The following is a 16,196-nucleotide window of genomic DNA, read 5'->3' on the forward strand; positions in this document are numbered from 1 at the left end:
TCAGTGCCAGAGACCTGGCCGCTAGGGCCTTCCCCCGGTAGGTCATCCCCTCCAACAGCATCTAAAACGGTATATTTATTTTGAAGGGGAACGGCCACGAGGGATCCCTTCACTGTCTGTTTGTTTTTTTCCCCCGACTGTAACCCAGCTATTCTTGTCCTGTACCTTGGGTGTGGTTACCTCCCTGTAACTCTTCTCAAATCACCCCCTCTGCCTCCCAGATGATCCGAAGTTCATCCAGCTTCAGCTCCAGTTCCCTAACACGGTCTTTGAGGAGCTGAAGTTGGGTGCACTTCCCGCAGGTATAGTCAGCGGGGACACCGGTGGTATCCCTCACCACCCACATCCTACAGGAGGAGCATGCAACTGGCCTAGCCTCCATCCCCTCTTACCTGATAGAATATAGCTGCCCTGTGGACTAACTAGATCTCCGCCCTCCGACTCTGCTCCCAGTCAGCTACACTTTCTGTAAACTCCTGGCTCTCTTCTCACTCTTTGCGGAAATGTCGGAAACAAAATGAAAGGAGCACCTTACTCCCTCCTCGCCTAACTCCCTCGGTCACCAAACTCTTACTATAGCACTCAAATGCACCAAATTCAGCACTCCCTCAGTCACCATACTCTTACTATAGCACTCAAATGCACCAAATTCAGCACTCAGTGCAAACAAAGTCTGCTCTGTAGGGGATCACTTTTATACTGTGAATCTAGCCTCTGAAAACTGGCCTAATCCAATTAACTAATTAACAAGCTCCAGCTGCAAGTGCCTACAAGTAGAAGCTTGTTTAAAGCTGATTGAAAATTCACCTTCTAAACTAAACAGCAACTTTTAAGTTAATTAACTAAATAAAAGAAAGACTAAACTTTAGATAAAAATGAAGCCTTATACTCCCTCGGTCACCAAACTCTTACTACAGCATTCAAATGCACCAAATTCAGCACTCAGTGCAAACTTGAGAAGGTTGGTTGCTGGGTTCACCGGAGATGTAAGCCATTCATCGACTTCTTTAAAGGAGGATTGAGGTTTAGCAGAGGGTGTTCATTATTTATTATGTTAAACAATCTTGCTCTTATTTGTGTGTTTGTATAAATGCCTTAATAAAAGATATATTTTTAAATGGCTGAATCTATGTCGGTCTGTGACTCTAGAACAAAAGGAACTATCTGGAAGTTACGAACAAACTCACACCTCATTATCCCTGAAGACACATTTTGATTCTGGACTCTGGAACTCATAAGAAACACAATTATTCTCGGTGGTCTCTGCACTGTAAATCTTTCTTTTCTCTTTCTGTCTGTTGCTGCGTGAATGAAAAGGAGGCAACGTTTTGTGTGTGTGTAGTTTGTCCAAACAAATTAACCCTTTGAGTCATATGCCACCGGTTAGACACGAGGAATCAAATCAGAAACATCTTTCAGTTTAGAGTGGCAAAGTCAGTGTGGTTTAAATTAACACCCCTCCTGTCCCTAACATATCCTAACATTACTCGGCAGCACGGTAGCATAGTGGTTAGCACAATTGTTTCACAGCTCCAGGGTCCCAGGTTCAATTCCTGGCTTGGGTCACTGTCTGTGCAGAGTCTGCACGTTCTCCCTGTTTGTGCGTGGGTTTCCTCCGGGTGCTCCGAATTCCTCCCAGAGTCCAAAGATGTGCAGGTTAGGTGGATTGGCCATGCTAAATTGCCCTTAAGTATCCAAAATTGCCCTTAGTGTTGGATGGGGTTACTGGGGATAGGGTAGGGTGCTCTTTCCAGGTGCCGACTCAATGGGCCGAATGGCCTCCTTCTGCACTGTAAATTCTACGATCACAGTCTTGCTCATGTTTCTGAAACTTTCATGCTAACTTGCAACAAATCCTGTTCACCCATCACCCCTGTGCTGACTGACCTACAACGTTTGAGGATCAGAAGCTTCAATGTTTTAAAACTTTCTTCCTTGTTTTCCTCCATGGTTGTGACCATCCCTATCTCTGTTATCTCCTCCAGCCACACGCCCTCCCAGGTCTCTGCACTCATCTAATTCCAGCCTCTTGAACATTTGTTATTTCAATCACTCCACCATTGGGTCCGTTCTTTCATTTGCCCGGGTCACAAGCGCTGGAATTTCTTCCTTAAACCTCTCCACCTCACTTTCCTCCTTCAGACTTAAAACCTCCCTCTTTGACCAAGCTTTTGGTCACCTGCCCTCATATCTTCTTATGTGGCTCATTGTCAAATCTTACTTTAGCACATTTCTGTGAAATTACTTGAAAGGTTTTACTATGTTCAAGATACAATATAAATACAAATTATTGTCACTGATTTGGACATATATCGTTGCCCTGCTTCACCAATAAGACATTGTAACTCAAAGTGTGAAGCAGTTTGATGGATAAGTTGTTCCCATTCTGCCATTGAACAGACTGAAGAACATTGCCCCCAATGAATAAGGCGATCGTGCATGAGCTGCACTGCATATTGCCCCAAATAAAGATGACGACTCATCTGAAAATCGGAGAAATCTGAGGCCGCGCTCGGTGCAGAGGGAGAATTGCCAACTGGTAAATTATTTTCCGGTGTTTCCAGTTTACACAATAGGCTTACGAAGACTTTCCGCTCGCCCGCCGGATCCATTCACCCCTCCGCCTCGACTTTTCTCCACTTACGGTTTCCGCATCCTACAAAATAGCTTATCGCCATTACTCTCACTGCGCCTGCTCCACTCCCAGCCCAATCGTTCACTCCGATTGGTTGGAGGACCAGCCGCTTCCGCTCCTTCGCCAGCCCCGTCCCTCTCTTCCTTTTGGTCCGCCGCTGCTGTCAATCAGCTGTGCATTGTGACGGTCTCAAAGGGTGAGAGCGGCCGCAGACTCAGCCTGACTTGCTGATTATTGGGAGCATTTTCTGTTTGGGAAATAGGGGGAAGAGATGTGTGGTCAATTCTCCTCTCTTCAGGGTGCGGGGATCCACACTCATTTCCCTAGTACACCTTTACTTTACATCAGAAAGCCCCCTCTTCAATCTAAAACATAGCCAGCCTGACTTGCTGATTATTGGCAACATTTTCTGTTTGAGAGTTCAAGATCGGGACATCAATCCCAGACCCTCCTCATCCTGTTTAGATTGGATTGGATTTGATTTGTTTATTGTCACGTGCACCAAGGTACAGTGAAAAGTTTTTTTAAAACACATTTTATTCAAACTTGTATCAAAGTAGGTTACAGCAAATAAACACCCTGGGAAACATTCTTCCCAACAATCAACTATAGTTTGTACCAATTTTCCTCCTTTCTCCCCGCCCCCCCCCCCCCCCCCCCCCCCGCGACGAACAGCTCCTCAAACACGGTCACAAACATCCTCCACCTTTTCTCGAATTCCCCTGCTGAGCCCCTTAACTCATACTTTATCTTCTCTAACTGCAGGAAGTCGTACAGGTCACCCAACCATGCTGCTACCCCCAGTGGCGATGCTGACCGCCACTCCAGCAAAATTTGGCGCCGTGCAATCAAAGAGGCGAAGGCCATGACATCGGTCTTCCTCCTCTCCATGAGCTCCGGCTTCTCTGAAACCCCAAATATCACCACCGAAGGGTCCAGGTCCACTCCCTCCTCTACTATCCTGGCTAAGACCACGAACACTCCCGCCCAGAATCTTCCCAATTTTTCACAACCCCAAAACATGTGTGCATGATTCGCTGGCCCCCGCCCACACCTCTCACACTCATCTGCTACCCCCTGAAAGAACCCACTCATTCTCGCCCGAGTCACATGCACCCTGTGCACCACCATGAACTGTATCAGGCTCATCCTTGCACAAGAGGAGGTCCCGTTTACCCTTCGCAGTGCCTCACTCCATACTCCTCAACTGATCTCCATTCCCAACTCCGCTTCCCATTTCTCCTTGATCTTCACCACCCGCTCGCCTCCCTGCTCCCCCAGCCACTTATATATATCCCAATTCTTCCCTCCCCTTCCACATCCGGAAGCAGCAGTCGCTTCAGCAAGGTGTATCCCTGCAATCTAGGGAACCCCTTCCAGATCTTCCATTCAAAGTCCCTAACCTGTAGATACCTGAACTCACTACCCCTCGGCAGCTCTACCCTCTCCCTTAGCTCCTCCAGACTGGCAAGCCCTTCCTCCAAATACAAATCCCTCGCCTTGACCAGCCCCACTTCCCTCCACCTCCTGCATACACTATCCATCCCCCCCGGCTCAAACCCATGATTCTTGCACGCTGGCGTTAGCACCGACATCCCTTCCACCCTAAAATGCCTCCTCAGCTGATTCCATATCTTCACCGTGGACTGCACCACTGGGCACCCTGAATACCTACTCGGAGCTATTGGCAATGCTGCCGTCACCATAGCCCTCAAACTAGACCCCTTACAAGATTCCTCCTCCATCCTAACCCTCTCTACCCCTTCTCCTTCCCACCACCGCCGCACCTTGTCCACATTCGGCGCCCAATAATAATGAAGCAAGTTTGGCAACGCCAAACCCCCCTGCTGCCTCTGTAGCAGGGTCCTCCCCACCCTCGGCACCTTCCCCACCCATACAAAGTCAGAGATGATGGTGTCCACTTTCCGTAAAAAGGCCTTTGGTATAAAGATCGCGAGAGCCTGAAAGATAAACAAGAACCTCGGCAGAATATTCATTTTCACCACTTGGACCCTCCCCGCCAACGTTAAGTGCAGTGTATCCCACCTCTTAAGATCCTCCCTGGCCTCCTCCACCAGCTTCGTTAAGTTCCGCTTATGGAGCCCCGTCCATTCCCTCGCTACCTGAATCCCCAAGTACCTAAACCTATCCCTCGCTACCATAAATGGCATCCCCCCTAAATCAGCCTGCTGTGCCAGCTCATTCACCGGGAATACCTCGCTTTTCCCTACATTCAGCTTGTATCCCGAGAACTCTCCAAACCTCCCCAACAGGCCCATAATCCTTCCCATACTCTCCAACGGATCCGAAACATACAGCAGGAGGTCATCGGCATAGAGCAACACACGATGCTCCCTCTGTCCCCTCATTATCCCCTGCCACTCTGCCGACCCCCTGAGAGCCATCGCCAATGGCTCTATGACCAGCGCAAACAGCAGCGGCGACAGCGCGCACCCCTGCCTCGTACCCCTGTGTAAGTCAAAGCTTTGTGAGCTCATATCATTCGTCCTCACCCTCGCTCTTGGCGCCACATACAGCAACCGCACCCATGCCACAAATCTCGGCCCAAACCCAAACCTTCCCAAAACTTCGAACAAGTACAGCCACTCCACACGATCAAATGCTTTCTCCGCGTCCATGGACACCACCACCTCCGGTACCAGAGCTCTCAACGGATTCATCACCACATTCAACAGCTGTCTTATATTACTGGCGAGATGACTGCCCCTCACGAAGCCTGTTTGATCTTCTGCAACCACCCCCGGGACACAATCCTCCATCCTCCCCGCCAACAACTTAGCCAAAACTTTCACATCCGTGTTCAAAGTGATATGGGTCAAGACGACCCACATTCCACCGGATCCTTCCCTTTTTTGGGGATTAGTGTTATTACTAATCGTCTCCGGCAACTCTCCCTTCTCCTGTGCTTCATGAAACGCCCCCAACAGCTGTGGTGCCAGGTCCGCTGCAAATTCCTTCTAAAATTCTGCCGGGTACCCGTCCGGCCCAGGGGCCTTCCCCGACTTCATACCCCTGATACTATCCAGCACCTCCCTCAGGGCCAAATCCGGGATTGCTGGCAGCAACCCCCTCATAAAACCCACATCATCCCAATTTGGGGCATACACATTTACCAACACTACCGGTGCCCCTTCCAATACCCCACTCACAATCACATATCTCCCACCTGGATCCCTCACCTCCTTCGCACTCACGAATCCCATTTTTTTGCTCATTAAAATCGCCACACCCCTCGATTGCGAATCAAACCCCAAGTGAAAAACCTGCCCAACCTACCCATTCCTTAACCTAACCTGGTGTGTCTCCTGTAAAAAGACCACCCCCGCTTTCAAGCTCCTGAGGTGCGCAAACACCCGCGACCTTTTAACCGGCCCATTCAGTCCCCGGACGTTCCACATTACCACCCTTACCGGAGGCTTGCACCTCCAATCCCCTCTACCGTCCGTCGTCTTCCCCACTGTAGCCATGTAAAATGGCTGACTCCCGATTAGAATGGCCAAACCCCGATTTAAAATGGCGAACAGAAGAGGCTGATGGGAAAATCAGCCAACAGGACTCAAACAGACAGCTGCAGGTAAAACAGTGTATTCGCCTCTGGAGAAGCCAGACCAGACCGATACCTGCAGCCATCAACATCACAGCACCCCAGCCATCTGCATATTATTCAGCCATCCCCGGGAACAATTGCTACAAATTAGCAACATAAAGCCGACTCAGACCTTTCGGCGCCAGCAGGAGCTGACACAAAGAGAGGTAAACGACCACCCCTCGATCAAGGAATCGCTCCAGTATTGGAGCATATCGAACCAAGTGACTGGGACCAAGTCCAATCACTTGGAACCAGGTACAAGATCCGCCCCGAGAGGCGGGAAGCCCCTGGGGACTATAAGAATAGGGGCCAAGTTCAACTCGACCCTTCTTCTCCTCTCCGCACCCTTCGGGACCCTTGCTGAAAGAAACCGTAAGTTTTACTCCAACCATCGCTACCAGATAGACACTCCTGACTATCGACCTGTACTAGCTTTTGAATCCCGCAGGCTCAGAACCAATTCGAAAGACCATTCGTTTCCCTGACCTGGTGGGCCATTTCCAAAGTTAAGTATTGGCCTGTTAGTGGTAGGTAGTAGTTTAGAAGTAGAATTATTGTATAAGTATTGATTGCTGTATATAATAAATGAGCATTGATTTAACTCTTACTAAGCGGTGTGTTGGATTATTCATCATTACTCGGACTTGAACCACGTGGCGGTATCAGAAAGATACCTGCCGACTCTTGAGCAAAGGTGACAGAATAAGAATAAGTAAACTAAGGCTAAAACGAGCAACATTTTGGCGACATCCTGATGGGACCCGATCTAGAAGTGGAAAACCACTCCGGGAGAACCCAAGAAATTTGAATTAGAAACCAATTGGAAACAGAAAACCACAAGTGTTCAAGCAGTTCTGATTAATAGTCGGAATTCGGAAGTGTGTGTATGCATGCGTAACTAACAGGGCTATAAGGTAAAACTGATAGGTTTTTGTTGCGTCAAAACTGTCGGAAGTCTGTATTTTTGGAAATTAGCGCAAGCCGTACCCGGATCTACGACACCGCCTATGCCCCCTGTTCCAAATTTAAATGAAGCAGGCGGATAGGAAAGATGGCCATGCAGGCAGTGCAGCGCCTCATGAACCCTGAGGAATTTGCGGTTGCAGCAACCAGCAGCAGTAGAGTGGGACAGTGTCCCATTTTGGGAGGAGGAAATACGGAAATATCTCAAGGGCAAAGGATGGCCTCTGTGGAATGATTTCTGCGATAATGACGAATCAGGTCCCGGAGGTATAGGGCATACTTGGTGGGAGAACATGAGTGAGATACATAAAAAGAGCTTAGCAAAAGCTCGCAAGCCGATGGCAATCGTGTCCTGTTTGGCACAATTGCGAGGCACAGAGGAGGTCGTCAAGACGCTCCGCAAAGAAGTTGAGGGTATACATCGGATGAGTAAAGTCGATGTATGCGAGGTTGAGAAAGAGAATTTAGAGTTAAGGAGGAAATTGGCAGCAAAGGATGAAGAGGTGGCTGACGCCAAACGGGGTCACCAGTCTTGTCTGGCGCATTTAAGCAGTTTCCAATCACAGTACGAAAAGGCCTATCAGGACACGCAACGTGCAGTCCTGGTAAGGAAAGCGACAGAAAAGCAGGTGGAGACGCTACAGAAACAATGTAGTGATCTCAAGGCAGCCTTGAGAGCGCTCCACGCTGCAACCACAGAACAAAGACAGAGCACCATAGATCATGCAAAATGCCGGAAGCAGATTGCAGACCTTCAATCACTGCTTTCTGGCCAGAAAGGATTTCAGGAAACCTTTGGGGAAAAGTTAGACCAGGAAGACGGCCCTGATTGGGAAGAGTTACAAGAAACAGCACAGAGATATGTTCAGGGAACATGTGCACAGGGAAAGCCCCAAAGGAGAAAAGCACCCCAACCCCCCACACAGCAGGTAGTTCAGGCTCCAATGAATCCTGTAACCACCCACCGCACAGCCACATCGGACGATGCGGAATTTCTATATTCCACCCCCTTAACAGTGACCCAATTACGGGATGCGTGTGCAAAGATCACACCATTCCTCCCGCCGCAGACCCCCACCATTTCTTTGCCACCGTCAAACATCAGGCGAACATGTACGTCCTGGATGAGAGAGAGCATGTAAAGCTCATGGTTCTAAGCTTAGATCCATCGGTAGCAGCAGCCCTTCCCGACCCACAGAATGTAGGAGGAGGCACCTTTGCAGAAATGCATACTGCGATCTTGGATGCGATTGGGTATAACCGGGGTGACCCCGTAGATGGCCTCAATAAATGTAGACAGAAGAAGTCTGAGCACGCCACAGCGTTTGCTGGACGCCTGTGGATTCACTTCGCAGCAGTCTTCGGAGACGTAGACCGTGCCCATTTGTCCCCAGCCAACATGGCCAAATGGACCCGCACCCTTATCTCCCATGCCACAGATGCAGGACAGAATGCCTGTAATAGTTATGATCCCTCAGAAGAGGCCCATAACGAGAAGTGGGTAGTTAAAAGATTGTCCCGCGTTTGGGAGCAATCTGTTCAGAGTAAACCCACAGCTAAAAACACCAAAGAAAAGCAAGCCGCCGCAGACATGCAGGCAGTAAGAGCACATCACAACCCCGCATGGGTAAATGAGGGAAAGAACAGCCCCCCACCCAAGTCACAAGAATGATACAACTGCGGACAGTTGGGACACTTTGCCAAAGAGTGCAATGCCCCTAAAAAGCCACAGAGAGCCCAACAGACAGGCACTCTGATTAAGAAAAAGACAGAGCCCATCCATAGCGTTAGCGCCCGTTCGGATCAGACGGACTTGACTGGAACGGACTGACGGTGTTCGGGCTCCTCCAGTTGGGTCTGCGACACCCTTTGGGATAGGTCAGGACGACCCGTAGTCGCAGCGAAAATTCGGGGACAGCCTATCGAATTTCTTTGGGACACAGGAGGGTCCCGCACCACCATAAATTCCTCCACCCTATTTCGAAAAGACACGTGGCCCACTACAGCCACTATCACCCTCAGCGGCTTTACAGGCCACTCACAGCAGGGACACATCACAGCCCCTGTACCCATTCAAATCGGAACCATCACCACCAAACACCCCATAGTTTTAGTAGACCTGCCCCACACAGCAGAACACATCCTGGGGATTGATTTTATGAATTCCCACCACCTATCATTCGATCCAGTCAACCAGTGTGTCTGGAAGTTGGCGAAATCCACAAGAGCCCCCGCAACGCTCAACATAGGGGAATATATGAACAAAATTAGCGCAGTAGACGAATTTTGGTTCAACCTGACCATGCTTAGCACGGACAAGCAGGTTAGGGCAGTCCTGCAAAGGAACAGGGCAGCATTCGCGACCCACAAGCATGACTGTGGACGGATGACTGGCTCCGTACAAGTAACAGGACCTGACCCTAGACCCCAGAAACAGTACGGATTTCCCCTAGAAACAGAGGGAGAAATCTTAAAAGTTATCGAGAGCTTATTAGAGCAGGGCGTACTTAGATCAGTAGCATCCACTAATAATGCCCCGATTTGGCCAGTGAGAAAGCCCGACGGATCATGGCGCCTGACCATTGATTATCGGGAGTTCAACAAAGTCACCCCCGCAGCAGCCCCCACCGTAGCAACAAGTCCCGAGACCATGCTCAAGCATGGACTCAATTCCCGCTACTTCACGGTTTTGGACATCAGTAATGGATTCTGGTCCATTCCATTGGCAAAGGCGTGCCAGTACAAATTTGCCTTCACCTTTAAAGCACAGCAGTACACGTGGACATGCCTGGCACAAGGTTCCACAACTCCCCCTCCATTTTCCACCGACAGCTGGCAAATGGACTAGCAAAATTCTCTCGCCCCGAATGTCTGGTACAGTATGTAGACGATCTACTACTGCAGACAGACACTAAGGAAGAGCACATTGAGCTTCTGTCAGAACTCCTGGAACTACTACATACAATTGGTTGTAAAGTCAACCACAAAAAGGCCCAGATTTTGGAAGAAAAAGTGGTATATTTGGGAACAATTATCACGCACGGTAAACGCGAGATCGAGCATAAAAGAATTGACTCGATCGCTAAATTGCCCATTCCTCAGAACGTTTCAGCCCTCCGGTTGTTTTTAGGACTGGTTGGCTACTGCCGAAACCACATTGACGGTTTCGCCAGCAAGGCAGCACCCCTCTCAGACCTCCTAAAGAAAGGAGACCCCTGGGAATGGCTTCCGCAGCATACGGATGCTGTGGACTCTTTAAAACAGGCACTCATAGCATCCCCCGCACTACAAGTTCCAGACCCGCTTTCCCCTTACGCCATAGAGGTAGCGACCACAGACCGCACCCTTTCAGCCGTGCTCCTCCAGGAACGGCACGACCAGTTAAGACCCATAGCTTACGCCTCCAGAATTTTAGATGCTGTGGAGCAGGGATTTCCAGCCTGTGAGAGACACCTGCTCGCAGTTTTCTGGGCAGTCCAGTATTTTTCATACATTACCGGACTGAACCCCATCACAATTCTGACCAAACACACCCCCACCCAACTTTTACTGGATGGCCGACTCAAGGACGGTACCGTCAGCCAAATATGCGCAGCTAGATGGACCCTTCTCTTGCAGGGACGGGACATCACAGTAAAAAGGACAAAGACACACACATAATTAGCCGACAATTTGCAGTACCCCGGAACCCCCCATGAATGTGAGATTATCTCTCCACACCACAACACAGGCCCCTTTATCGCTAAAACACCCCCCAGAAAAATAGGAAATTCATCTCAGAGCCCCCCTCACCCGGACACGTGTGAACCCATTAAGATTTATGTGGATGGATCTTCCACAGTCTTAGATGGGCAGCGCATAACAGGTTGCGGGATATATGTCGAGGACGCGCAGGGACGCGCCCTTGAGGAAATACTGTTAAAACTACCCGGACACTTAGGCGCGCAGGCAGCCGAGCTTGCGGCCATTGCATACATAGTGGAACACCCAGATACCTTCCCCAGCCCAGCAGACATATACTCGGACAGCCTCTATGTCTGTAACAGCCTCACAGAATTTCTGCCCCTGTGGGAAGCAAGAGGATTTGTTTCCGCAGAAGGAAAACCACTCCCCTCAGCCCCATTACTCCGCCATATTTTAGTAAAAGCCCAGAACAGGACTTTTGGGATCATAAAAGTCCGCAGCCACCATCGTTCCTCCCCCCCAGGAAATGTAATAGCTGACGCACTGGCTAAGGCAGGTTCCAGTATTGGGTATTTTTGGAAACCCCCCGAAAGCGCGCCAGTGAGTGCAGTTCAGGTCACACAGACTAGAGTAGAGGATCTAGTAGAGGCCCAGAAGCAGGACAGCAATCTCGCGGAGATTGTGAAAGGCAAGTTTCCAGCCTCCTACGAGAGGTTCAGAAATACACTGACCACACATGACGGTGTGGTGTTAAAGGACACCCTTTATGTGGTTCCTGAACAAGACAGGAACCAATTGATTTGTTTATTCCATGATGGTCATGGACACCAGGGAATCGATCCCACTACAGTGCATCTCAAACAGCTTTGTTGGTGGCCAAATCTAAAGGAAGATGTAAGCCATTACATTGAAAATTGCCTTATCTGCGCGCAGAACAACCCCGACAGATATGCCAAAAAGGCCCAACTCAGTCACACCCGACCCTTTAATGGCCCCTGGACTAACCTCCAGATTGATTTTATAGGTCCATTGCCCCCTTGCAGGAATGGCTATAAATATGTACTTGTGGTAATTGATACATTTATGAAATGGGTGGAAGCATTTCCAGCCCGCACCAACACTGCAAAAACCACAGCCAAGATTTTAACCCACCACATCTTTACAAGATGGGGACTCCCCCGCAGCATTGAATCTGACCAAGGCTCCCATTTTACGGGACGTGTCATGCAGAACGTCCTCACGATATTTGGCATCACCCAAAAATTCCACATTGCATACCAACCACAGTCGAGTGGTATCGTGGAGCGCATGAATCGGACCCTAAAAACCACCCTCAGAAAAATGGACCAGCAGAACAACACCACTTGGGACTCAGTCCTCCCTTTTGCGCTGATGTTTTTGCGTAACACTGTTTCCACCTCCACAGGTTACACCCCACACACTCTCATGACCGGACGCCCCATGAAAGGGACAGAATACTTGTTAGGTTTAGACCTGACCAGGCCCGAAGTAACAGCCCTCACACACAAGAAAGCCGTGGAGCAATTAGTTGCAAATGTAAAAACGGCTCAGTTAGCAGCCGCAGTAAAATTGGGCACCAAAAAGAAACAGAGCAAGGCTTGTTTCGACAAGACAGTGCATGCAACGGAGTACGATATCGGACAGCAAGTGATGCTTTCTGTATATAACCCCAGCACATTCCTGTCACCTAAATACTCGGGTCCGTATTCCATTGCGGACAAAGTAAGCCCATCCGTTTACAAAATAAAGTACCCCAATGGTAAGACTGCGTGGTTTCATATAAACCAGTTAAAGGCTTATGGAACACAGTCGAACCACGCACACCACGTCATGCTTGACGCAGCAGTCCACTCCCCGCCCACAGCCAACATAACCCGACCAACCCCCACCACTTCCAGTCCAGCCACGGACTCCACCCCGACTCGACCCGCGAAATATACACTCTGCCCTGGAACACCCACAGACTGCAGCAGCAGAGACAGCGACTGTGACTCGGATGATAGCCACAGCACGCCTCCCTACTATCCCCATGCAACAGGACCCACACCCAGCGACTCCGACTACGAAACAGGTGATCCCTTACTGATCACTTTTCTAAACAAACCCCACCACCGACCACCGAACCACACTGACGACCCGACTTGGTCCCCACACAACTCGACACAAATTATTGGCACCGCGACAACTCCTACAGACTTGTCCGCAACGACGAGAGCAACTCCAACTCACAGCAAGCAGCCCTTTCAGCCCTAATCCACTCCAGAGTTTGGCACCCGGGAGAAGGTGACGACCTCAGGTCTGACGCCCAAACCACCAACCCCTTTGCGACCCTGTTCGCAACTGAGAACTGAGGTGTCCACATGATGTTTAAAAGAAACCACTTGGGAAAAGTGTTGTCCTTCCTGATGGAACCTGCAGAATGTTTTATGATGTTAGTAAGTTTGTTAAATGTTGTATGTCTGACAGGAGAATTTTTCTCACTGCCACACACCCATTCTGCCGAAACCTCTGAGGACTTGCCCTCAGAGACCCACCGTGGCCACACGCTTGTTCAGCGGAACTAGCTTATCTGCAGATACTGGTCAACAGACCACACACTCGTTCAGAGGAACTAGCTGTTCAGCTGATACATGTTCGGGTATCAGACGCCCGATCGTAACTGCCCTTCTGGTTCGAAGGACTGAACCACTACGGCAGCCCCACCACGATGACTACATTTTTGCCCCTTCTTGTCGGTTGCTCAGGCAGTGGAGAAACGGCGTGAGACCCGCCCTGCCTGGGGACCCCCCCGCTGGTCAATCACGCTCGGGTAGGGGAGATACGGCATTGGTAGCCGTCCTACCCGGGGACTCCATCCAAAGCTTACCCGTCGCGGCCCATACGCACCTCATTTGACATTTTTTATTTCAAAAAGTTTTTGTTTGTTTTGGTAACCTTTAGGTTGCCGCCATCTGCTATTTACATCCTAGAACATTTGGATGGTAAATCAGCACTGGTTCATGATTGGGATGTGTGCCGTGTCCTAAAATTTGGTTTTGAAAAAAAATAGGGGAGTCACACATAGTGACCAATTATAAGGGAATAATTGGCACCAAAGGACAGACACACTAGCATACCAGGTATTAAACAAAGATAGTTACAGAGACTATGCTTGTTTCTACAGAACTCCAGGACCGGAGAACATAAAGAGAACCCAAAGAAAGAAAAGGAAAGAAGACAGCCATGAGGACTTCCTTCATCGTGATCAACATTTTAATTTTGGACACTTGGTTGCGCGTGAACGCGAACCCCATGACTTCAAACCCCCCAGCCATTAATGTTTCACTGCCCCGCAGTACCCAGAGCCCAGTCACCAGCGACACTGCATCATCCTGGTGTGCCAGGTTCATAACCTGGTACTCCCTGTCCTACGTGATCGAAGCACTGTTAGCGTTGGCGATACTTTGCTGTATAGTGCAGACTATGCGCCTACGTAAATGGAGAAGGAGAGCCTACCCCGCTCGAAACCCGCTATATAGCATCAGATCCCCTATATTCGGTTACGAACAGACCCCTAACCCCCGCGATCTATAACAAAATAATAAAGTGCATTCACTTGCGTTATTACTGTAAATAAAGAAATGTACAAACTTTCATGAAAAGCATTGCATGATCCTGAGCTTGACTGCCAAGCCAGGAAAGATTATGGAATGATGTGATTTTGTTGTATGTTTGAGGAAGATAGGGTAATGAAATGTTTAGTGAGTGTAGTGTAATAAGGATAAGTTAGAGGTTCCAAGTTTGTTATTTTGTAATGCATGTCCCTGTCTGACATAGCGCCCTTAGAATTGTTAGTTAAAATTTTTGTGCATAGCTATGGTCAGAGCAGAGGCCATGTCGGAGGTGTCCCCCCTGGTCAGGGAATGGAAAGTAACAAATTGATGTGATCCTTCACGCTTCGCGTTAGGATCACAAGGAGAGAATGTAGCCGTGTAAAATGGCGGACTCCCGATTAGAATGGCCAAACCCCGATTTAAAATGGCGAACGGAAGAGGCTGATGGGAAAATCAGTCAACAGGACTCAAACAGACAGCTGCAGGTAAAACAGTGTATTCGCCTCTGGAGAAGCCAGACCAGACCGATACCTGCAGCCATCAACATCACAACACCCCAGCCATCTGCATTTTAATCAGCCATCCCCGGGAACAATTGCTACAAATTAGCAACATAAAGCCGACCCAGACCTTTCGGCGCCAGCAGGAGCTGACACAAAGAGAGGTAAACGACCACCCCTCGATCAAGGAATCGCTCCAGTATTGGAGCAGATCGAACCAAGTGACTGGGACCAAGTCCAATCACTTGGAACCAGGTACAAGATCCGCCCCGAGAGGCGGGAAGCCCCTGGGGACTATAAGAATAGGGGCCATGTTCAACTCGACCCTTCTTATCCTCTCCGCACCCTTCGAGACCCTTGCTGAAAGGAACCGTAAGTTTTACTCCAAAGATCGCTACCAGATAGACACTCCTGACTATCGACCTGTACCAGCTTTTGAATCCCGCAGGCTCAGAACCAATTCGAAAGACCATTCGTTTCCCTGACCTGGTGGGCCATTTCCAAAGTTAAGTATTGGCCTGTTAGTGGTAGGTAGTAGTTTAGAAGTAGAATTATTGTATAAGTATTGATTGCTGTATATAATAAATGAGCGTTGATTTAACTCTTACTAAGCGGTGTGTTGGATTATTCATCATTACTCGGACTTGAACCACGTGGCGGTATCAGAAAGATACCTGCCGACTCTTGAGCAAAGGTGACAGAATAAGAATAAGTAAACTAAGGCTAAAACGAGCAACACCACTTAACGCCTGCCCCTTCAATTCCACTCTGTACCTAGCCCATCCCAGATGGCCCCTTTCTTTGCTCTTAACCATGTCATCTCTCACCCCCTGCCGTGTCGCAACCCCCCCCCTCCCCGCTTTTCCACTTCCCCTTCTTCCCCCCCCCACTTCCCCTTTTCCCCCTGCCCCCGGCCACCGCTCGTGGCCTTCTCCCCCACCACCTCACTTCCGTTCACCAGCATAACCTGCTAGCACGGCTGCCCCTGCCCAAAGGCACATCCTAATGACCTCCCCTCCCTCTTCCCCCCCCCCCCCACTCCTCAGCTCAAGGAAGAAGGCTCCCTGCTGACCTTACCCTCCCCCACCCAAACAAGGTCTTCTCCTGAACTCCAGGTAGCCTTGTCCAAAAGCAAACAGATGTAAACACAAACAGTCCCATAAAACAGGACGGGGTGGGGGGGGGGGGGG

General features: G+C 49.5%; 1 long non-coding RNA gene across 1 annotated transcript; it reads left to right on the forward strand.

The window, feature by feature from the left end:
• The first annotated feature begins 3,351 nt into the window (after window positions 1-3,351).
• On the forward strand, window positions 3,352-15,613 carry LOC140407682 (uncharacterized). Its single transcript, XR_011939755.1, has 2 exons — window positions 3,352-6,617; window positions 14,077-15,613. It is a non-coding gene; the product is annotated as an uncharacterized lncRNA (long non-coding RNA).
• The last annotated feature ends 583 nt before the right edge of the window (window positions 15,614-16,196 follow it).

The sequence above is a fragment of the Scyliorhinus torazame genome, unplaced genomic scaffold (assembly GCF_047496885.1).
Source record: "Scyliorhinus torazame isolate Kashiwa2021f unplaced genomic scaffold, sScyTor2.1 scaffold_1806, whole genome shotgun sequence".
NCBI classification, from domain to species: Eukaryota; Metazoa; Chordata; class Chondrichthyes; order Carcharhiniformes; family Scyliorhinidae; genus Scyliorhinus; species Scyliorhinus torazame.